The 25,927-nt window shown below is 37.5% G+C and overlaps 2 pseudogenes; both read left to right on the plus strand.

The window, feature by feature from the left end:
* Positions 1 to 13,606: 13,606 nt before the first annotated feature.
* Positions 13,607 to 18,647, plus strand: LOC143658383 (DNA primase large subunit pseudogene; annotated as a pseudogene).
* A 321-nt stretch (positions 18,648 to 18,968) lies between these two features.
* Positions 18,969 to 20,021, plus strand: LOC143658384 (DNA primase large subunit-like; annotated as a pseudogene).
* The last annotated feature ends 5,906 nt before the right edge of the window (positions 20,022 to 25,927 follow it).

Consider the following 25,927-nt stretch of genomic DNA (forward strand, 5'->3'; position numbering starts at 1 on the left):
GACAGAAATCCTAGAATGAGCTGGGACTCAGCATCAAGGGACTGAGAAAACCTTCTCAACCAAATAGGGGAAGAGTGAAATGAGACAAAATAAAGTATCAATGGCTGAGAGTTTCCAAACAGAGTCAAAAGTTTATCCTGGAAGTTATTCTTATGCATTAAATAGATATCGCCATTTTAGTTAAGGTATAATGGAGAGGCTACAGGGAACTGCCTGAAAATGTAGAGCTGTGTTCCAGTAGACATGTTTCTTAAAGATGATTGTATAATGATACAGCTTTTGCAGTGTGACTGTGTGATTGTGAAAATTTGTGTCTGATGCTCTTTTTATCTACCTTATTGACAGATGAGTAAAACATGTGGATTAAAAATAAATAAATAATAGGGGGAACAAATGTTAAAATAAATTTAGAAGATTGGAATGCTAGTGATCAATGAAAGAGAGGGGTAAAGGGTATGGTATGTGTGAATTTTTTTCTGTTGTGTTTTTATTTCTTTTTCTGAATTGATGCAAATGTTCTAAGAAATGATCATGATGATGAATATATAACTATGTGATGATATTGTGAATTACTGATTATATATGTAGAATGGAGTGATCATATGGTAAGAATGTTTGTGTTTATACGTTGGCACGCTTAATAAATACAATAAATTAAAAGAATGAAAAAGGGGTGGATTTCTGCTGATGAATTCAGCAGACATCAAGTATTTTATATTTCTTTTGAGCTCGGTAACATAGTATTTGTTTACATGGTAATTTGTTTGATGTAATGAAGAAAATGGTGATTAATAGTAAAAAAATCTAAAAATTAAATAAAAACTCAGAGGGGGGGCAGAAATCGGTTGGCTATAGATGTGTGGATTCAGTTACAGTCTCTCAGTTTCATGTCATTGGTCCTAATGTCTAGCTTTCTGCCAGTATCTCACTGTTTTGATTACTGTGATTTTGTAGTAGGTTTTGAAATTGGGAAGTATGTGACTTCTCCAACTTTGTTCAAGAATTTAACCCACATATCTATAGTCAACTGATTTTGGTTAAGTTTTTATTTGCTGATGTTTAGAAACCAAAGTGATAATTGTGTGTTCATCTTGTAGCCTGAAACTGTGCTAAATTGATTTATGAGTTTCACTAGTTTTCTTAAGGATTCTTTGGGATTTTCTACATAAAGGATCATGTCATCTGAGAATAAATATAGCTTTACTTCTTCCTTTCATATTCAGATAACTTTTATTTCTTCATCTTGCCTAACTGCTGTGATTAGAACTTCCCTTACAATGCTGAATAACAATGGTGAAAGCAGGTATCCTAGTATTGCTCCAGAACTTAGAGGGAAGGCTTTTAGTCTTTCACCATTATGTATAGTGTCATCTATGGATTTTTTCTATATGCCCTTTATTATGTTGAGGAAATTATCCTTTATTCCTATTTTGTTAGTGTTTTTACCAAGAAAGATTGTAGAATTTTGTCAAATGCCTTTTCTGCATCAATTGAGATGACTACGTATTTTTGTCCTTTGTTCTACTAATGTGGTGAATTACATAGATTGATTTTCTTATGTTTAACTACTCTTATGTTTCTGGGATACATCCCACTTGGTCATGGTGTATAATCATTTTAATATATTGTTGGATTTGATTTGGTAGTATATTGTTGAGGATTTTTGCATCTACCTTCATAAGAGAAATAGGTCTCTAGTTAACTTTTTTGATGTTTTTATTGGCTTTGATATCATGGTAATGGTAGTCTCATAGAATGAATTAGGAAGAGATCCCACTTCCTCATTTTTTTTGGAAGAGTGTGAAGATTGGTGTTTAATTCTTCTTTGAATATTTGATAGAATTCACCAGTGAAGCAATCTGGTCCTGGACTTTCATTGCTTGAAGGTTTTGGATTACTGATTAAATCTCTTTACTTGTTATAGGTCTCTCAAGATCTTCTTTTTATTTCTGTAAGGTCAGTGGTGACATTTTTTTAAATGTGTCTTCCTACATATAATATTTATATGTCTATACACATGCACACACAGAGAAAGATATGTAATATGTATATCCTAGGGAGCTTTGTTCACATTTTTGGGGGGAGGGTACATGGGCCAGAAATTGAATTCAGGTCTCCCACATGGTAAGAGAGAATTCTACCACTGAACTACCCATGTACCCAGCAGTAGTAACATCTTCAGTTTTATTTCTGATTTTTGTTATTTGCATCTTTTCAATTTTCCTTTGAAACTCTAGGTAAGAGTTTGTCAATTTTATTGACTTTTTTCAAAGAACGAACATTTACTTTCATCAATTTCCTTCAGTTCTTTGTCCATGTTTTCCTTTGGTTCATTGATCCTATTTAAGAAAGTTGATCTAAAGTTTTTGATTAGTAATTTCAATGACTAGGTATCTTCTAGGATAGTTTCTGTTGAATTATTTTCTTACTACAACTGGGCTATAGTTTCTTTTTTTTTTTTTTTTTTTTTTTTTAAAGAGAGAGGGAGGAAGGGAAGGAAAGACAGAGAAGGAAGGAAGGATGGAAGAAAGGGAAACATCTTTAAACATTTTCTTGTTTTATTATATTTTGTTTGTTTGTTTGTTTGTTTTTTACATGGGCTGGGGCCGGGAATCGAACCGGGGTCCTCCGGCACGGCAGGCAAGCACTCTTGCCCGCTGAGCCACCGCGGCCCGCCCCTGGGCTATGGTTTCTTTTCTCTTGTATGTCTTATAATTTTTGTGAGAGCTGGCCATTCTGAATATTATGTTGTGGTTATTCTGGAAATTAGTTCTACTGCTCCTCAGTTAGCCAGACCAAGAAGGAAAAAAGAGAATAAGAAGGGGAGAGAGAAAGTAAAATACTGACAAGTCCCTCCCACGCACACACAAGGATGCATTGCCTTTACATATCTCTCTATAGATGCTGGTGAGAAGTTAAAATACTACTACTATTGAATCTGTAACTGAGATTTGCATCTGCACTGTTTGGTCAAGAATTTGCCAGATCAAAACATACAAAAAAAAAAAAAAGAAATGAAAGGAAATCATCCTAATAAAATAAAAGTTGTACTGGCTTTTTACATCCCAGTACATGATGATGTGTGGTCCGAAGATGCTCCTGCCTAGAGAACTGAAATTAAGAATAGTGTCTGTGCTGGTTGGGTATCTACAAGTCCAAGAAGCACACACACAAACAAGAAAAATAAACAAAACTAACTAAAACATCCTGGTTGATGCTGGTGGGAGGTCAGAACCCTTGCTGCCATGAGGGTCAAAATTGAGGCCATCTCTATGCTAGTCTTTCAAGAATCTGCCAGACCAAAAACCCCAAGAAATAGGAAAAGTACACCAGTCCCTCAAAAGGCACACTAGCATTTTACATCCCTTTCGATGTTGATGTGAAGTTAGAAGCCAAGAAGGCTGAAACTGAGGCTAGGATCAGTACTGGGCCCTCAGAAATCTGCCAGACCAGGGAACACTAACACCTGAAAGTAGGAAAACCATCAAGAAAAAGTTTCACTGGCTTTTTATGTCTGAATGGGTGCTGGTGGGCAGTTAGAAGCCACTACTGCCAAAACTGTAAAAATGAGGTAAGCACTTGTGCTGGTCAATCAGGGATCCCACAGACCAATCTCAAATTCTAACCCTAATTTTTGGAGGATAGGGTTTCCTGGCCCCAGCTAACCATTCCTTGAGTCCAGGCCACATTTCTGCAGCTACTGCCATTTACACAGCCACCCACTACAGCTTGGCTGAAGAACAATGGCTTGTCACTGGCTTGCTAGTTTTTACTTGTAAATGCTGAACTCTTGGTAGCATTTCCACTCATTGGGTACTTTCATGGTTGTTTGAAATATCCAGTCCAGTTCCAGGGTAACCACTCAGTTTGTTCTAATTTCTTCTCCCAGCTCATTCATTTCCCTGATGGAAGGAGTGATCTGTGAACTTCCTACCCTGACATTTTTTTAAAACCTTTTTATTGTATAATATGACATATATGCAAGGCAAAGAAAGAAAAAAGCAATAGTTTTCAAAGCATTATTCAATAAGTAGTTACAGGGTAGACCCCAGAGTTTCTTATGGGCTACCATACAATCCTCTCAGATTTTTCCATCTAGTTGCTCCAGAACATAACAGGTTAGGAGGAATAAATTTTTTTTTATCATCACAATTGATTGTTTTTTCTTTTTTATGTAAATTAACATATATACAAAAACACAACACATTTCAAAACACAGCACAACAATTAGTTATAGAATACATTTCAGAGCTTGCGTGGATTACAATTTCACAATTTTAGGTTTTACTTCTAGCTGCTCTGAGATACTGGAGACCAAAAAATATATATCAATTTAATGATTCATCAATCATATTCATTTATTAAACCCTACCTACTCTGTATAATTCCACCATCACCTTTGATCTTTCTATCCCACTCTTTAAGGGTATATGAGTTATGGCCATTCTAACTTTTTCATGTTGGAAGGGGCTGTCAATAATATGGAGTAGGGAGATGGAAATTGCTGATGTTCTGGAGAGGATGAGCCCCCTAGGTCTCAGGACTTATCTGGTCCAGGGACCTATCTGGAGGTTGTAGGTTTCTGCAAAGTTGTTCCAGTGCATGGAAACTTTGTAGAATCTTATATATTCCCCTAGGTGTTCTTTAGGATTGGCTGGGATGGTTTTGGTTGGGGTTTGGCAGTTTATGATAGGTAGCAATGTCTAACTGAAGCTTGCATAAGAGTGACCTCCCAAGTAGCCTCTTAACTACTTGAACTCTCTCTGCCATTGATACTTTATTAGTTATACTTCCTTCTCCCCTTTTGGTCAGGATGGAATTGTTGATCCCACAGTGCAAGGTCCACACTTATCCCTGGAAGTCATCTCCCCTGTCACCAGGGAGACTTTCACCCCTGGATGTCATGTTCCATGTCACAGGGAGGGCAATGATTTCACTTGCAGAGTTGGGCTTAGAGAGAGTGAGGCCACTTCTGAGCAACAGAAGAAATCCTTCAGAAGTAACCATTAGGCATACTTATAGGTAGGCTAAGCTTCCCTGCTACTTACATAAGCTTCACAAGAGTAAGCCTCAAGATCAAGGGCTTGGTCTATTGATTTGGGTGTCCCTAAAATTTGACACAGTATTAGGGGTTTCCCTGGTGTTAAAGTTTAATAGTTCCATATGTTTCCTCCCATCCCTCAAGGGACTTTGCCAGTACTTTTTGATTATCTGCTTAATATACTCTAGGATATATCCAGGCATTACATTAAGCTATACAGGATTAAAGGCCCTCATTCTTATTCCAGGCTCCCTGTGTTTTGATTGTTCAAATGAGCTATCCAGATAGGTTGAGTCAGATTATGTGCTACAGAAAATTTAGGTCCAGATAAAATAAAACTTTTTCCCTTAGATCTCAAAGAGTAAGCATAGTTCTAAAACAGAAATAATGTCTTCCTTACCCTGTATTCTGAATTACTTTAACCCTGACCTAAATGGTTTCATTCTTATCTCTAAATACAAGTTTATATATATATATACAATAGTCTCTAAAAATCCAGAAGTAATAATTACCACTCTGGGCTAAATGTGTCTGCTATACGAGTTTACAATCTAGACCCCCGTTTTCTTATAAGCATTTTCAAAAGGAGACCACACAATAGTTGTTCATTCACTGCCTCACCAAATGTCCCAAAGTTCCACTCACATCATTGCATGCCTCACAACTTCACTCTATTTTGTAGCTGCACAATATTCGATCATATACATACACCATTGTTTGCCAATCTACTTCTCAGTCAGTGTATCCTTCAGTCACCTGCATTCATTAGGCATCATGTATAATGCCCAAAGTCCACAGCCCATCAACACTCTCAATTTTAGATATTTTTATTGTTCCCAAGAGAAAGATAACCAATAAATATATCCTCACCAAATGAAAAATCTAAACCTGCCCTTAATTCTTGTCCCTCCCCCATTATTTACCCTGCTGTGGCTGTGGTACTACTAATGTTGTTCTGTTAAACATAGCCCATTACCCTGACATTTTGTGTTTGGTTCTCATCCATGTGTCTTTTAATGAAATTTCTTAGACTCTTCCATATATTTCCATTTGGCTATCACTGGCCATAGGCTTAGTAACATGGCCACACATAAGAGTAATAAATACAGTCTTTATTTTGGCTGTCCTAAGCTCATTTAAAGATTGGTGATTCTAATTCTATAAAACAGGAGAATGGGCATTGGGGAAAACTTGCAGACCACGTAATTGGGAAAGACAAGATTATAATTTGAATCTGAATGAATGCAAGTATCCAGAATAGAATCCTGTGATTTCCTTGACTCATAACATCAAAATAGACACATTAGATTTAATAGTCAAAACTACAGGCATGAGTTGTAACCCATGTCAAACTCTAAAATATGTCCTACAACTAATTGTGATGCTGTGCTTTGAAATTTATTGCTTTTTATATATATATATATGCTATTTTTCACAAAAAAAGGAGAAAAAGGCAAATGTGATGATAAAAAATATTTAATCCTTCTAGCCTCCTGTATTCTGAAGCAGCTAGAAGAAAAAAAAATCTGAGAGGATCATATGGTAGCTCATGACAAATTCTGGGATCTGTCCTGTAACTACTTGTTGAAGAGTGCTTTGAAAACGATTGCTTTTTTATTTCTTTGCTTTGCATATATGTTATACTATACAATAAAAAAGCTTAAATTAAAAAGAAAAACATAGGCATACACCTACACTTCCCGAGTGTTTGAGGACTGCTTTGGAATCTGATTTCCTCACTCAGCTTTCTATCAGTCACTTAGGTATATTGAATCTACCTCAATATCTGAATTTTTTCCTTTTTTCTTCACTGTCATGTCATGATAAAACCTCATAATATGCGCTCTTAATTATTGTAACAGTACATAACTCTTTTTTTTTATTTGCACTATGACTCTCCAAACACTAACCCCCAAACACTAAATTACAATAATAGATATGTCAGGATTATCACTTCAAGTTAAGAGAGCACTTATCAATTTACTTGAGAACAGCTTTTAGAGGCTTTCACACAGAACAATTTTCATTTGACTGGATACAAAATATTTTGCTTTGTGTGTATACTTCAAGTTAGAGGGATGAAGTGTTAGCACTTTCTAAATCTTACCAGTATCCCTTGCTTTCAGATATTTTGAAGGCTTTGTTTTGTCCTAAGAAAATGTTTTTTTCCCCATTTTTCAAGGCAATTTGACTACTAAGTAACTACAAGACTAAAATATTTGAAAAATGGTGACAAAAATAGTGCAGGAAATGAGCATGGTTCTCCACTTACAGGCTTACACACATTTTATTAATAAATGATGACTGTTTTATGTTTTTGAAATTCTATAGTAAATTGTATAAAACTTCATTTTCTAAATGCTCATTGGTTCCAGATTAACCTCGTAACCTACTACCTTCTTAAATGCACATATTACATTTAGAAGAATTTTGGCAGATTTCTTAAGACTCCCTATGTTCACAATCATGTTGCCTGTGAAAAAAGGCATTTATTTTTTTTCTTTATGCTTTCTAAATGTCAGTAAAATTAATAGAAATTGTGAGACTGTGCATCCTTCCATTGTTCCCAAGCTTAAGAGGAAATTGTTCAAGATTACACCATTAAGTATAGACATATGATGGATTATTATGCAGCAGTAAAACAAAATGACATCCTGAAGCACAAGACAAGATGGATGACCCTTGAGGACATAATGCTGAGTGAAATAAGCCAGACACAAAAGAACAGATATTGTATGACTCCAGTTTTATTACCATGGAAAAGGTAAAATCAGAGGCTTATAATACAGAATTATAGAGGACTTAGAGATACACAGAAGCTAGAGATGGGTGAATGCTTAACTAATGAGGTTGAGCCCAAATGTAAGGGAATAGATAGAAGTGAAGGTGGTTCTCTAGTGGGTCTATGAGTAATATTATCATATTGAAGATGAACAAGATTGAAAGCGGTTGTATAGACTTATGTGTCCCACTGATTAACACTAGAACTATAAATTAGTTCTTGCAAGAACTACTTAAAAGGTATGATTCATGTACAAATAGTGTTTAAGTCCAGGGTACAGGGGTAAAGCTGCTATTGCATGCTATGGGCTATGTTGAAATAAAAACATCAGCACTACCACAGCAACAGGAGTAAATAATGGAGGGGGGGACAATTTTGTTGTTTGTTGGTTTTCTTTCTCTTGGGAACAATGCAATAATTAAAAATGGAGAGTGTTGATGAACTGTGGACTGTGGGTACTGTACAAGATCTGTGATGAATGCAGGTGGCTGAAGGATGCACTCACTGAGAAGTAGATTGGCGAACAATGATGTATACTTATAAATGAATGCTGTACTGCTACAAAAAAAGGAATGAAGTTGTGAGGGAAGCAAGGATGTGAATGAATGTGTGGGACATTTGCTGAGGCAAAATAAGCCAGAAACAAAAGAACAGCAATGGTATAGTCTCCTTTAGAAAATGCTTACAAGAAAACAGAGGCCTAGATTGTATATATTTGTATGCATGTATATTTTCACAAAAAAAGAAAGAAAAAAGTCAACTGTGGTGATAAAAAAATATTTACACATTCTATATTCTTGAGCAGCTAGAATGAAAAATCTGAGAGGATTGTAGGCCACGATAAACTCTGGAACTGTGCTATAACTACTTGTTGAAGAGCACTTTGAGAACTATTGCTTCTTTATTTCTTTGCTTTGTATATATGTTATACTATAAATAAAAAGTTTTTTAGAAAAGATTGCAGCATTAAGCTTGATCCTAGATGAAAATTTTATGTAGATGACCTTTATCAAATTGTTACTTCAGTTCTATTACTTGTTTCTAATAATAGATGTTCAATTTTTAATGAATGCTTTGACATACTGGAAATGCAAATTAAAAACACAAGGATGTCACTATTCACCTACAAGTATGGGGAAAATAAAAAGACTGAAAATACCAAGTGGTGGCAAGGATTTGAAGAAATTGGAACTCTCAACCAATAACAGTAGGGGCATAAAATTGTATAACCACACTGGAAATCACTTTGACAGTTTCTTATGAAGTCAAATATATGTTTGATGTGTCAGCCATTCTGTTGCTAGACAATTACCCAGAAAAATGAAAACACATATCCATGAAAAGACTTGCACATGAAAGTTCATGGAGGCTTGACTGGGGTGGTGATTACATCAGATGCATCATTTGTCAAGCTCAAACTATATACTTAAAATAGATGTTTTATTGCACATTTCAAACTATATACTTGTCAAGCTCAAACTATATACTTAAAATAGATATGTTTTACTGCACATCTATTTTTTTAAGGTCTCAAAGTTGACCTTTAAAAAAATAGCAATATAAGACTTTTGGAAAGATGGTCTAATAGCATGGGCTGAATTTACCCCTGCCCCATGGAACATCAAGAAAAATGACAGAAAACAACTAGGTTAACATTTCCAGAGTATGAGTAGCCAGAGAGAGACTTCCACACTATATATGGAAGACCTGGATGGAAAAGCAGAGAAACTAGGATTGACAGAATGGAGTCACTCACTTAAGATTGCCTCTGGGGCAGGTTGCTACTTGCAGCCAGACCAGGTGCTCTCACACTCCCACCGCCACAGCCAGTTTGGGAGATTTTTCCCTAATCCACACCCCTGAGCAAGACCACTGTGGGCACTTGGTTTTGGTGGAGAATGGGGGGGGGGCCTCCCCTCAGGGACAATTGGTCTTCAAAAGAAACATTCTGGGTCTCGCTACCTCTATGCTTTCTCCATGGAGGCCCAGAGCACCCGCAGCATGCAGGGGTGGAAATGTAGGGATGAGGGAGCAAGCCACACTGCACTGCTGGACATTACTGTGTTGGCTCTCAGCAGGGGAGGTTGAAACTCTCACTCCCATACCTCAAGGTCATTCCCCACTGGAGCCTGTGAACCATCAGACCCATCTGCCCACAAGCAGATTCTCTGCAGAGGTGTACAGTGCATACCCCCACCGCCCCAAGATTGGTAATTTTCAACATGCATGGAGACCTGCAGCCCTGAGTGGATTTGCACCTGGTCTGGATCCTGCTCAGTCAGCTGCTGCAGTCAGGTAGAGGCAGGCCTGAAAGGAAGAGGTAGCCCAAGACCACCACCTTCTTGGGAGACAGGGAAAGTGCACTCTGGCAAACTGCCCCTCTCCCTAACCTTTAACAGATCTTCAACTAGAGTTTCACCTCCTGCATGAGGTCCCAACCGTAGTTGGGGGGTGTATTAATTTGTTAAGCTGCTGGAATGCAATATCCTAGAATTGAAATGGCTCTTTTTTTTTCTGCATGGGCAGGCACTGGGAATTGAACCCGGGTCTCTAGCATGGCAGGTGAGAACTCTGCCTGCTGAGCCACCGTGGCCCATGCTGGAATGGCTTTTAAAAAGGGAATTGATCATGTTGCAAGTTTATAGTTCTAGTGAAGTGAAAGTGTCCAAATTAAGTACCAACAAGAGGTTACCTTCATTCAAGAAATGCTGATGCCATCTGGAACACCTCTATCGCCTGGGAAGGCACATGGCTGATGTCCATTTGTCCTTGTTCCCAATTCATTGCTCCCAGCTTCTGATGCCAGTAGTTTCCTCTCTAAGTGTCTGTGGGCCTTCACTCATTTCCTCTGGACACAACTCTAGGTTTAGACTTGCTCAGCATCTCATAGGAAGGTACCTGGTGATGTCTGCTGAGCTCTGCCTATATCTAGGTGTTGCTTCCTATTGAAACGGAGCTTGAAGGATATTAAGGAATGATGAGAAAAAAAGAAAGGAAGAAAGAAAGAAAGACACAGATGGGCTCAGGGGGCCTGAAGCTTGAGTTTACTTCAGACAATTTTATTCTTAACCAGATCCTGGTTATATACCACAGGATGTCAATAGGCATGCATGCATTTCCTGGGGGAGCAAAGTTTTTATCTTTCAGTGTTCTTCATACTTAACATAACCATTTGGGGTAAACATTCTCTTCCTCCCAGACCTCTCTACATAACAATCTCCACGGTTTACTGCCACCAGCCTGAGGCCAGCTGCTTCTAACAAATTCTGCAGGTCTTGTTCTAACCCTTGGCTCCTACATTTCCCCCTTTTTATTTTATAAGCCGAGGAAAACAAGAGTCACATTTTTAGGGTGACTATAAGCACAGGTGACTGCGCCTATCTTAGGTTGCCCTTAGGCTCTGAAGGAAGGGTCTTACCCGTCATTGGCTGCCAGTCAAGCTCTCTGACTGATTCAGGAGGGAGCCAAGAGTTTTCACAAGAATCACATTTTTAGGATGGTTATAAGCAGAGGTGACCGGTGCCTGTCTTAGGTTGCCCTTAGGCTCTGAAGGAAGGGTCTTACCCATCATTGGCTGCCAGTCAAGCTCTCTGACTTTGATTATTTGTTGTTAAACACAGCTGAGGAGGAAGCAAAGAAGTATAAACAGCCCCAAACCTAAGCTTTTTTAGCTCTTGGGTAAGTGATTGTGTAACATTACCTCCATAGGCTACATGTAAATTATTCTGGGATAATTCTAATGCCCCTTTTTTGTAATTCTAAGATATCAGGATTTAAACTATCTGAAAGCCCTAAAAGATGCCTTTTTACCTTTTCCCATTCTATTTCAGATAGGTTATATGTTAAAAGAGGGTAATACAAAAACTGCTCTCATTCCATTTACACTTTAAACTTTGTAAAAAATTTAAATTACACATTTGATCTCCAATATGAACCAATGTCATTTCTATATCATTTAATCTATTATTAATTTTCTCATCAATGAGATTGTCTATGCCACAGTTCACTCATGTTTTTCTAACAATACTGCATCTGTATAGTTTGTCGCAATGTGGTTCCAGCAACTACAGCCACTGTGATGCTTCCAATGATTCCAATGGCAGCTGCAATAGAGTCCAATTAGTCTATTAGTCCTTTTAAGATATTCTTTTGCCAAATGGATCAGTATATGTGTTTCTGGAGAGGATTGCAAAGATCTTGACATCTGCACCGGCAACCAAATACCTCTTCTTCTTCCTGCTATAATCGTCTCATTTTCCTGCAACATAAATGAGGGGGACAAGTGAATAGAGAATAATTTTCACAATTAAAAGTTTGATTCCCTGTGTGTATATAGTGTTTATGGCTCCTATTTAGAGAGAAGTTATAGTTACCAGAATTCACTACAAAAATTGGTCCCAGTCCTAGGAAAATTCCCCATAAATTTCTCTGAATAATGTATTTATCATCCCAAATCTTGGCACAAATCATCCTCTATGTAATAACTCTGGTTTAGCTTGCCTCTCCATATAGTTTCAGTTATCTTCAACCCCACAGGGGAATCTTACAATTCCACAGGAATCATTAATTATGATAACTGCTCGATCCATATGACATGACTGCCATCCATTCCAACTTTCTTTCCCATCTAACAGGCAAGTATCCTTTGTTTCCATAGAGTTATGCATACAGGTCTTTCTAAAAATGGAAGAATTAAATTTGACACCAGTTTTCTTCTTACTGGACCTGGGAATCCTAAACTTGTATTCAGATTATTTTGGTAAAGTTAGATTGGCCCATGTTAGGGCCCACAGCAGAGGTGGGTTAGGAAGATAAACCCAATAAGTATGACTATGTCTCTGTCCTTCAGCAATTAAAGTTATATGTCCTATAATATACATTACCCATTTAGTTATTTTCATCCGGGTTGACATGTCTGGGTTTTATTCTCTTCGAGGGAATCCAAACCGAGTTTCCGTCATCTGCAATGACAAGAGCAAAACCCCTACCCCACACCTTTACCATTCCTGGTTTCCATAAATCATCTTTAACATCTTTCCAATAGATTGGCTACAGCTGCAGTTCTGTTTGGGTTGTATCATTTTTCTTTCCCAAATTACTAAAATGTTGTTCTGCAGGAGTCTGTGATGAATTATCATAAATGTTTTAAAAATTTAGAGTAAACAGTGGTTTTTGCTAATTGATCTTTTGGTGTACATATTTTTATAACATCATCCTGATCATCATCTCCCCCTTTTTGTTTGAAGAGCATAGACTTTAGCGTCCAGTTTGCTCATTTAATAATTCCTTGCCTTGAGGGATTATGTGGAATTCCTGTGATATGAGTAACATGAAAAGTAGTATAAAATTTATGAAATTATTTTCCTGTATAAAGAACCATTGTCCATTTTAATAGATTTAGGGCACCCATAACAGCAAAATCATTAAGTAAATGTGATTTAACATGGCAGAAATGCTGTCCAGATTGTGCAGTAGCCCAGATGAAATGAGAACAATGTCTATGATAACATGTACATATTGCATTTTACCAAAATGTGAAATATGAGTAACATCCATTTGCCATAATTCATTTGCTTTTTGACCTTGAGGATTAACCCCTGATGCAAATGGGAGTGCATTTAAAGGTCCACAGGTTGGACAGGTCCTAACAATGTCCTGAGCTTGCTGTTTAGATAAAGATGGAAATTTCTTTCACAGCCCTTTCCTATTGATATGAGTCAATTTGTGAAGTGTTGTGGGATCTTGCATTACCCCCACATGAGCATCTGCTTGCTGATTTTGTAATGTCAAAGGACCCAGAAGATTGGTATGAGCTGTTATATGCATGATAAAAAGGATTAATTTGACTTCTGACTAATGTTTGTAAATGTAAAAACATTCAGGAGAGTTCATCTCTTTCAAACAAAGAAGCTGTCTTAATGTAACTGTTTTGTAAACATATTCAAAATCAGAAACAATATTAAGAGATTGTGGAAAACTTTGCAATACTTGAATTACAGCCACTAATTCAGTACGCTGGGCTGAGGTATAAGGCATTTTCTAACTTATTTTCCACTGGGGTGACATACTCAGCCTGCCCATTTATTTTATCTTCAGTAAAGACAGTAATAGCTAACAGGGAAGCCTGAACTATTTTAGGCAAAATACATTGCATTCTTTTTTTAAAAATTGTAAAGGTTTTGACATAGCAAATGATTATTAATTTGTCCTTTAAAATCACTTAACGCTATTTGTCAAGAGGTATTGAAGATAAATAGACTTTGAACCTCTTCCTTTGTGAGATTACACACTATGAGATTAGGATCATGACCTCTTAATTGATAATATCTTTGGTGACCTTTGGCTATTAAAGAAATAATCTTTTTCAAATATGTATTTAAACATTTTTGTCAATTGTTTGGTAAAAAAATCCATTTTAAAACACCATCTTGCTAAAATAGGCCTGTGGGAGATTGCAAGGTAAAGAAAATAATAAAATCAACAGGCTTTTTTAGATCTATTTGAACAAGCTGTCCTTTTTGAATGCATTGTTCAATTAATTGTAACTTTCGTTCAGCTGCAGCTGTTAACTGCCTTTTGCTTAATAAATCAGAATTTCCCTGTAAAATATCAAACAAGTTTTGTAACATATAATTAGGAATCCCTAAAGTGGCAGGTAGCAAAAATGAAAGCAGAGTGTCAATAGTGACGTGTACCCATAGTAAATGACCAGATTTTTTAAATTGAATTCATTGGATTGATTGAAAAAGAATGCAAGAATGTGGATTCTTTATAATTGGTTGTGTGTTTTTGCTAATTTTAAATTTATTACATGCAGTTTTTATGATATTTTCTCACAATAGTGGCCAAATTCTGATTTGCTTACATGACCAGGCCCAGTTGGGTCCTCTGGGAACTGGCTAAGGACCAAGAGGAGCTTCCTGGGTCCTAGATATCTTTATTAAAGTACACCTCCTTCTGGGGGGATAGCCAGTCCTCCCAGCTAGAGTGTACATTTTAACTATTTCTTACCAAGGTCATGTGATAGCAATATCAGTTGTATGTAATGGCAACATCAGGTGAACAAAAAAGACTCCACAAGTATATTTTTTCCTTGCATTCAACCCTCAAATCTGATCTGCTTCCAATATAAGCCATGGTTATCTTGGGATAAATTTAGTTTATACATATATAGTTTATATAAACATGGGACAAAGCATTAAAGTATTTTGGCTTAAAGGAATTTAGGTATTTATATGATTTGAATATTATTTAGTCAGTAATAGATTCATTTATAGTAATAGTACTTAGATTAATAGATTAAGCCACCTGGTTTAGGGCAAGAAGCAGTTTTTGCCAGTATAATGATACCCAGGAGAAAATCAGTATTTTTTATACAGATAACAACATGATAAAAGTTAATATAAGTTATTTTGATAAAATACAGACTCTTTGCTTTTTAACTAATTATTTAGGAAAAAATTTTTTTATATCTTTTCATTAGAACAGCCTAAGAGTCCAAGAAAACACTGTCATTTTAGACTCATTAAATCTTTCTTGATTTTAACCATAATTTTCATTTTTATAAACCCTCAGCACTTATTATATTAGTTTAGGCTTTGTCCCATATTTTTCTCATTTAGTAACAGTTATTCATTTTAGGATAAAACTATTCTGTTTTCCTATTAATAAAAATACATCTTTCATATTTTTCATACTTAAATCATTACTTTGAACAAATATTTTACCACTTATAATTACTATCAAAATTAAATTTGTTAGAATAATGTTAAATACTTAAAATACTTTAGTTAATGTTTCAAATATGCATTAACTATCTATATATAGTTTTTAACAAGAATTTTTAGTTTTAAAGTTCTTAAAATATATTTCTTTTAAAAATATGAATAGGAGCTGAACTCATGGCCAGTTTCCAAACCACTGCCTGTCGAGAATTTAAGCCAACAAAAGAAGATGGGGCTACCATTCCCACTCTCTGTCACAAGACTTTACCTGTAGTATTGGTATAAATCTCATAGAATAATCATTCAGACTAAACAAAGGTAACCTAACAGAATACCTTGAGTCAGAACTACAATCCCGAACTGCATACCCCCTTGGGGACCAACCTGCCACAGGAACCATCAATGAGCACTGACCCCCATTTGGTATGGCACCTTTCTCACTGAATACTTTCTGACTCAGGTGTACATGAATCCCTATATAAAGGCAGCCCATCAAGAACAAGCCCAGAAACCAATCTTTCTTTATCCTGCTCTGCCAAAGGCGCAGCAAAGAAGCAATTTTTAAAATCTATCATAATAAATGATAGTTCTTAGAAATTACAACTGGTGTGGGCAAGCCAGGCTGCAATGACTCTATAGGTTGAACCACAGTATCAACTTTTATCAAATCAGTCAACATTCTCTATTTTCCTGACCTCCCTCCTGCAATAAATATTGGAGAATTCCAAGAACCATGAGACTCCTCTAAACGTCCTGCTCCAAACTGTTCCCAAATCAACCGAGTCAGAGCCTCAAACCTCTCTATAGATAAGGACCACTGCTCAACCCACAAAGGCCCACCTGTAGTATTTGTAGTGGATGTCCCTGGAGGGTCTCCTCATTTGATGCTTTAAGAGTTCCCTTATTAGATCCCTGTGTGGGCACCAATTTCCAAGTCCAGCTCAAGCAACTGTCCAAACAGGGTAAGAAGGGGTAGTGGGAGATTGAGAAGAAACACAACTTAGAGTTTAAGACAAAGCATGAGCCAGGTAGCTCATTGCCTGACGGAACACAATAACCAAATAGAAACAAGAATATTTCCCCCGTTTTGTTATGTTCACTGCAAAGCCTTCATAACCAATCTCCATTACTTAAGATTTAAAACATTATGGCCTTAAGGCTGAAACCAACAACAATGTTTTTGAATGAGATCAAATAAGCTTACTAATTCAGATGTTTTAACAGGCACCCCCGTAGCTTTAACACACATACATACTCCTCCAGCCGCCTATTATGATTACCCGTTACCCTGATGATCCAAGGAAAATGCTTACTTTACCAATATTACTCAAGTCCTCTTCTATCAGCTGGACACACATGCCTCTATTGAGACTTTTCCTTGGTTCCTTAATATTGATTTGGAGTATTCTTCTTCGAGCCCCATGTTGGGTGCCAAATGTTGCTTCCTATTGAAATGGAGCTCGAAGGATATTAAGAAATGATGAGAAAAAAAGAAAGGAAGAAAGAAAGAAAGACACAGATGGGCTCAGGGGGCCTGAAGCTTGAGTTTACTTCAGACAGACTTCAGATAATTTTATTCTTAACCAGATCCTGGTTATATACTACAGGATGTCAATAGGCATGCATGCATTTCCTGAGGGAGCAAAGTTCTTATCTTTCAGTGTTCTTCATACTTAACATAACCATTTGGTGTAAATATTCTCTTCCTCCCAGACCTCTCTACATAACAATCTCCACGGCTTACTGCCACCATCCTGAGGCCAGCTGCTTCCAACAAATTCTGCAGGTCTTGTTCTAACCCTTGGCTCCTATATCTAGGCATCTTCTCTCTTTGTGAGCATCTCCAAGCATCCGTGTCTCTGATGTAACTGTTCTCCAAGTGTCTGTATCAGCACTCGTCTATGTTGGCTCTGTCAGCTCTGTGTTGCTCCAAAATGTTTCCTCTTCAAAAGGACTCCAGGAAACTAATCAAGACCCACCCTGAATAGGTGAAGACACATCTCCATGTAATCAAAAGGTCACACCCACAATTGTGCATGTCACATCTCCATGGAAATAATCTAATCAAAAGTTTCCATCCTGTGTATGGAAACAGGATTAAAAGAAACTGTTGCCCCTACAAGATTGGAACAAGATTAAAACATGGCCTTTTTGGGTACATAATAGCCTCAATAGCACAGTGGGGAATTCCTGATAAATCATGTGCAAAAGGAGACCTTCACTGCAACCCAAGCAACTACAAAATCTTAGACAAGCAAGGGAAATCAACTTTCAAAATAACCTTATCAAGATAATCAAATGCAAAGAAATCAACAAAAAATCACTAAGCATATGAAGATACAAGAAGATATGACCAAGCCAAATAATCAAATTAAAGAGCTGGAGAAGACACAAAATTTTGACAATTAATCAAAGTTGTTCATACAAATTTCCTAAATAACTTCAGTGGGCTTGCTAAAGACACAAAGGATATTGAGAGAGCTGGATTGCTTCTGATGCACCACCTGGAAGATCTTGCAGTCTGTGATCAGTAACCAAGATGCAGGTATGTTTTTGGAGGAAAGCAGAGAAAGCTGAAGTTGGCAAGTGACCAAAGAAGTGCTGAAAACATCTTTGATATAATTTGAAAACTTGGCTATCAATAGATTTAAATTGCTAAAAATCAGTTGAAAATCTTGGTGTGAGTTATGTGATAGGAAGTGAGCAATACCAGAGTAAACTGGAGGTTGAGATTCAAAAGCTCATTTTCCTACAGAGAAAACTTAGAAGACGAGTGAGAACCACGAAGAAGAGATCATATGTCTCACTTCATTTTACACCTTGCTTATTGTCAGTCTGAGGATCTTTGAAGCAGTTTCATTCAACAAGAGATGGATCTCCTTCAATTTTGTTTTAATTTTTTATCTAAGAACAATATTCAAAATTTCTTAAGGGATAGCCATTTGCCATTTGAGGCTGTAAGTGATGAAGAGAAGAATCTCCAAGAACAGGAAATTATTGCCTCATCACCAAGGTTAAGTGGGGCTCATTAGAGTTTTAGTCAGTGTTCTAGTTTGCTAGCTGCTGGAATGCAACACACCAGAGACAGATTGGCTTTTAATAAAAGGGGATTTATTTCATTAGTTCTTCAGAGGAAAGGCAGCTAACTTTCAACTGAGGCTCTTTCTTACATGGGAAGGCACAGGGTGGTCTCTGCTGGCCTTCTCTCCAGGCCTCTGGGTTCCAACAACTTTCCTCAGGATGATTTCTTTCTGCACTTCCAAAGGCCTGGGTTGAGCTGTGAGTGCTGAGATGAGGTATACTGAGCTGCTTGGGCTGTGCTACATTGAGCTCTCTCATTTAATCACCAGCCAATTAAGTCAAATGTCATTCATTGCAGCAGGCACACCTCCTGGCAGACTGCAGATATAATCAGCAACAGATGAGGTTCAGTACCACTGGCTCATATCTACAACAACAGAACTAGATGCCTTCACCTGGACAAGCTGACAACTGAATTTAACTACTACATGTGTCAGTTTATAAGATCCCTTTTGCTGATGCTTTGTATTTGTTCTTTGGAAGGAAAGTCCATTTGGAAGAGGCTTTGCTTAAGGACATTGTTGCAATCATCTTGTAAGAATTTAGAGCCAAACTATCAGAGACTTTGGCATTAACATCCAGGTGCTGTCTGATGAGAGATTTCAGCCTCTGCTTAGCCATCTCAGTCATTCCTACATCAGTCAAGATTATAGTATGCAGGGAAATGCTGGGAAGATTTCTTTAGATCAGATCTATTGGCTTTCTACGAACTCTTTCCCACCCTGCATGCATCAGTTAGATAAAGCCTTTTGGGGGAAATCACCATCTTTGCTATGGAGGTTGAATGCAGTATGGTCTTTTCTTACAGGGCATTGGTTTAACACTGGAACAGACATTACAGTTCTGGAAGCAGGAATTTATCAGAGGAAAGATGAATCCAGATAAGTTTATTAAAGGCTACTTTTACAACATCCATCATAGCTATGGAAAGCAAGGCAAGAGGACAGACTATATACTCCTTTCAGTTGCCTCAAGATTATTCTGACCAATCAACCAAGACAAGGGGATTATCATGGATGCCAATTCCATCAAAATGATTCCAGAGCTGCTGAAGCGGAAGTTGCAATAATACATGATCTCTCTTGGAGGCATAAACCAGATTTTGGATTTAGTAAAGGGGACACATTACCAGGTAGCCTTTCAGAAGTACTTTGAGATGATGCATAATGTTGATGATTCTGGCTTCTCTTTGAGTCATCCCAATCATTTCTTTTTTGAGAGCCAGTGGATTTGAAATGGTGGTAAAGACACAAAGAAGGAATCCATCTAACCAGAAACTCCTCAACCCAAACCAAGTGTCCAGAAAACCAAGGGTGTATCATCTGCTATGGCTTCTTTAAATTCCTCTTTGGAAATGGATATGGAGGGACTGGAAGATTACTTCAGTGAATGATTATTGGGTAGTTTGGTAATCCCTTTTGCTCATCAACTTTCATTTCCTATTTTTAATATGTTGCCTTTTTCTTTTTTAACCTTTTTGTTTAACTTTTCTTTCTACCACACTCCACACACTTCTAAGGAAAGCAGGCTCTCAGGTAACATTAAAACCTACACTACATTTTGCTTTAACAAGAGGGAAGAGGAAGAGCTTCTGTTGAAATCTAGGACCTGAATGATGTGATTTAAGCCCTGTTTTTGGAGTTAAATACAGCTTCCTGGTCTGGTTGTAGTTCCTAGAAATAACACAATTGGAAACAAGTATTATTTTAGCCTTATCACTTTATAATTTTGACCCTGGTCCATTTTTATTAATAAGTATCAAACATCTATGAGAGAAAAAAAGACATAAATAATATCGAGAAGACATTAGAAGAGCATAAAGAAGAATTTGAAATAAAAACAGTAGGACTTAAGGAAATAAAAGATACTATAGATTAAATTAAAAATATACTAAGACTTACAACATGGTGCACAAATGGGTCAGTGGTAGAATGCTTGACTTTCATGTGGGAGACCCGGGCTCAATTCCTGGGCCATGCACTACCTGCAAATATATATATACACTAAGAATACAACAGCTGATTTGAAGAGGCAGAAGAAAAAAATAAGTGAGCTAGAGGACAGGGTAACTGCATCTGAATGCATAAAAGACCAAATAGTAAAAAAGATTGAAAAATTTGACTTGTATCTCAGGGAAATGATGGACAACATGAAGTACACTAAACAAGAAATATTGGTGTCCCAGAAAGAAAAGAGAAGAGTAAAGGTCTAAGAAGATTATTTGAGTCGATAATTGGGGGAAATGTCCCAACCCTTATAAGACACAGACATGCAAATCATAGAAGCCTAACAAACTCCAAATAATATAAATCCAAATAGACCCACTCCAAAACACATAACAATCATATGTTCAAATGCTGAAGAGAAGCAGAAAGTCCTGAAAGCAGCAAGAGAAAAATGACTCACCACATACAATGGAAGCTACAGAAGACTAAGTTCTGACTCTCCAAAAGGCACCATGGGAGTGAGAAGGCAGTGGTATGCTATATTTAAGAGTCTGAAAGAGGAAAGTTGCCAGCCAAGAACTTCTTATTCAGAAAAAATTGTCCTTCAAAAGTGAAGGAGAAATCAAAATTTTCATAGAAAAACAAATACTGACAGAATTTATTAACAAGAGACCTGATCTACAAGAAATACTAATGGGAGTTCTGTTTACTGAAAATGGAAAAAAAAAGATAGGAGACAGAGCTCTGGAGAAGGGCATAGATTTGAAGAGTATTAGTAATGGCAACTAAAAGGATATAAAGAGAGGAAAAAATAGATCTGGCAAAGAGAAACCAAAGGATAAGATGGTATATTCAAGAACTGTCTTGCAGTAATAACTCTGAATGTTAACAGACTAACTCCCTGTGTAGGCTTGAAACTGTTTTGTACCCCAGAAAATCCATGTTCTTTAATCCTGATTCAATATTTTTGGATGGGTATCTTTTTTATTAAGTTGTTTCCATGGAAACAAATTATGGGTGGGGCCTTTTGATTAGGTAGTTTCCATGGAGGTGTGTCTCCACCTATTTAAGGTGGGACATTTACTGGGTCCTTTAAGAGGGAACCATTTTGTAAAAAGCTTCAGAAACCCTACAGACAGAGACATTTGGAGATGCAGAAAGAAAATGCCCCTGGGAAAGCCATTGAAATGAGAAGCCAAGTGATAAAACTAGCAGATGTTACCATGTGTCATCTCAGCTGACAGAGGTGTTCCAGATCTTTCAATTGTGAATGTGACCTTTGATTAGATTACTTCCATGGAATGTGGTATGCCCAATTGTGGGTGTGACCTTTAGATTAGATGGAGATGTGACTGTGCTCAATCAAGGTGAGTCTTGATTAGTTTACTGGGCTCTTTAAGAGGGCTCATGGGGAAACAGAGTCACAGCCAACACAGACAGAGACCTTGGGGTTGTAGAAAACAAATGCCCTGGAGGAAGCTGTTTGAAACCAGAAGCCAAAAACTCCCGCAGACTCCAGCTAACAGAGAAGTTCCAGACCCATCAGCCTTTCTTGACTCAAGGTATCTTTCTCTGGATGGCTTAGTTTGGATGCTTTTATGACCTTAGTACTGTAAACTTTAACTTAATAAATTCCTTTTTTAAAAGCCACTCCATTTCTGGTCTATTGCATCCCAGCAGCATTTAGCAAACTGCTGGGGAAACAGATTATGGTACCAGAGAAGTTGGGTGCTGTGGTTTGCAAATACCAAATATGTTGGAATGGCTTTTTTAAATAGATAAGGGGAAGATCTGGAAGAGTTGTGAAGATCTTGATAGAAAAGGCCTAGAATGCTTTGAAGAGAATGTTGGTAAAAATATGGACTTCAAGATACTTCCAACAAGGCTTTAGACAGAAATGATTAATTTTTTGTGCAAACTGGAAGCAAGGTGATCTTTGTGGATGGAAGGCAGAATTTTAGAATAAAGAACTTGGATATTTAGCTGAAGAGATTTCCAAATTAAATATGGAAAATGCAGTCTGACTTCTCTTTGCAGCTTATAGTAGAATTCAACAGGAGAGATAAGTTGAAAACTGAACACTTGGGTACAAAGAAAACAAAAATCAATGGTCTGGAAAATTCTGAGCTTCCGAAAGTAAGAACCCAGAGAATAGTGCTCCATGTGAGAATTTAACCAATGTAGAACCAGTCAGCCATTTCAGAAAAAACCAGGATTGGAAATGGAGTTATCTAGAAAGGATCTGTGGAAAGTCCTATTGTCTGATAGCTTTGATCTCTGTATAGTATATGGAACAATTTTTTTGAGATCTGTACAAATGGGACCATTGCCAGTCTGGACTAAAAATGATGGAAAAGAGACAGATTAAAGGAAAAATGCCTTCAAAGGCAGAAGTATGGAAGCTAAGATCTGAAGCCAAGAAATTTTGGGTCATGATAGTGGAGAGGAAAGCAGATTCACCCATCCTACCTATCCACATGGAAAGGGTGAATTTGCCTGGAAGGCAAAGGGTGGGCCACCTGCTTTATTACTCAGGAAGAGTTTTGCCACCTCAGGCCTAGGAGAGTTTGGGGCAAATTCCCCAGGTATGGGGGGGATACTTGGCAGTTTCCCCATTGTTTTGAGGAGGTTGAACCATCTCTGCCAGAGATGGCAGAGAGTCTGAGTGCTGCCAGACACTTGAAGAGGGTGGCGCCAAGAAATATGTGGTCTGCCAAATGTACCCCGGTTTTTCAACCCTCACCCCAGCATTTGCAGAGTGCAGACCTTCACTGTAGGCCCTTGGAAAGGGTAGGGTACCACTTTCTAAAGTCCTGAGGATAAATGACTCTCAGACTTTGAAATCTATGTGGAGTTTGCCCTGTGGGTTTTTGGAACTGTTTGGGTCTGGTGACCCGTTTTCCTTTTGATTTCTCCATATGGCAATGGGAACACTTAGCCTATGACTCTTCCACCCTTGTGTGTTGGCAGCAGATAACTTGATCTGAGTTTTACAGGTCCAGATCCAGAGGAAAATTTTGCCTTGGGACAGATCATGCCTTTAACTGACCTTGGTGAGATTTTGTACTCCTTTTGACTTTTTTTTCAAAATCACACAGTCACATTACAAAAGCTATATCATTATATAATCATCTTCAAGAAACATGGCTACTGGAACACAGCTCTACATTTTCAGGCAGTTCCCTCCAGCCTCTCTGTTATGCCTTAACTAAAAAGGTGATATCTGTTTAATGCACAAGAGTAACCTCCAGGATAGCCTCTCTGTTTGGAATCTCTCAGCCACTGACACTTTATTTTGTCTCATTTCTGTCTTCCCCCCTTTGGCTGAGAAAGTTTTCTCAATCCCTTGATGCTGAGTCCCAGCTCATTCTAGAATTTCTGTCCCATGTTGCCAGGAAGGTTCACACCCCTGGAGTCATGTCCCACATAGAGACGGGGAGAGCAGTGAGTTTGCTTGTTGTGTTGGCTGAGAGACATAGGCCACATCTGAACAACAAAAGAGGTTCTCTTGGGGGTGACTCTTAGGGCTAACTTTAAGAGGCTTAGCCTATCCTTTGTAGGGTTAAGTTTCATATGAACAACCCCCAAGATTGGGGGCTCAGCCGATTGCTTTGGTTGTCCTCACTGCTTGTGAGAATATCAAGAATTCCCCAATTGGGGAAATTGAATTTCCCCCCTTTCTCACCATTCCCTCAAGGGGACATTGCAAATACTTTTTTAATTCACTGTTCAAATCCTTCTGGGATTTATTGAGGCATTACTCTGGACAAACCTACAAAATCTCATGCCCTACTCAAGGTTCCATGTACTTATGATGTTCAATTAAGCGGCCCACATATATTATATTAGGAAATGCACTAGTCAAAATATAAATTTTGTACCATATAAACATTTTTTGCACATTTCAAAGTTTTAAAATTTAAAACATTTTAAAGTTTTAAAATATTAATTGCCATCTATTTTCCACACCCTGCATTATTGATATTCGTTTGTTCTTCCTCAAGCAAAACATTTTTAAATTTGTACATTTAGTCACTATCATTATACACTCTAGGCATTCCTAGATTAATAGTCTTTATGATATATCTTTCCTTTTAATTTCATTTGTGCCCCCAGGCCTCCTCCCTCTATTATTCTCACATTCAGCTTCATTCAGTGTTCTAACATTGTTGTATTACAGTTAGATAGTATTGTGCTATCCATTTCTGAGTTTTTACACTCAGTCCTGTTGCACAATCTGTATCCCTTTAGTTCCAATTACCCAATATCTACCCTATTTCTGTTTCCTGATGGTCTCTGTTCTTAACCAAAACTCTCCAAATTCATTCATTAATGTTAGTTCATATCAAGTGAGACCATACATTATTTGTCCTTTTGTTTCTGGCTAACCTCCCTCAGCATAATGTCCTTAAGGTCCATCCATGTTGTTACATACTTCATAACTTTATTCTGTCTTACAGCTGCATAATATTACATTGTATGCATATACCAAAGCTTGTTTGGCCACTGGTCTGTTAACGGACATTTGGGCTTTTTCCATCTCTTGGTAATTATAAATAATGCTGCTGTTAACATAGGTGTGCAAATGTGCATTTGTGTGTTTGCCCTCAGGTCCTCTGAGTAGATATCTAGCAATGGCACTGCCGGGTCATATGGTAATTCTGTACTTAGCTTCCTGAGGAACCGCCAAACTGCCTTCCACAGCAGTTGCACCATTTGACATTCCCACCAATGGTGGATAAGTGTGCCCCTTTCTCCACATCCTCTCCAGAACTTGTCGTTTTCTGTTTTATTGATAATGGCTATTCTGGTGGGTGTGAGACGATATGTTATTGTGGTTTTGATGTGCATTTCCCTAATAGCCAGGGAAATTCAGCATCTTTTCATGTACCTTTTGGCTATTTGTATTTCCTCTTCTGAGAAATGTCTGTCCAAGTCTTTTGTCCATTTTGTAATTGGGTTATTTGTCTTTTTCTTGTTGAGTTGAACGATCTCTTTATATATTCTGGATACTAAAACTTTATCTGATATATAATTTCCAAATATTGTCTCCCATTATGTAGGCTGTCCTTTTACTTTCTTGATGAAGTTTGATGCACAAAAGTGTTTAATTTTGAGCAGCTCCCATTTCTTTCTTTCTTTCTTCATGCTCATGCTTTGGGTGTAAGGTCTAGGAAACCACCTCCTATTATAAGATTTATAAAATAGTTCCCTACATTTTCTTCTAAAAGTTTTAGGGTCCTAGATCTAATATTTAGGCCTTTGATCCATTTTGAGTTAATTTTTGTATAGGGTGTGCGATGTGGATCCTCTTTCATTCTTTTGCATGTGGATATCTAGTTCTCTAGGCACC

The sequence above is a fragment of the Tamandua tetradactyla genome, chromosome 16 (assembly GCF_023851605.1).
Source record: "Tamandua tetradactyla isolate mTamTet1 chromosome 16, mTamTet1.pri, whole genome shotgun sequence".
In the NCBI taxonomy this organism is placed as follows: Eukaryota; Metazoa; Chordata; class Mammalia; order Pilosa; family Myrmecophagidae; genus Tamandua; species Tamandua tetradactyla.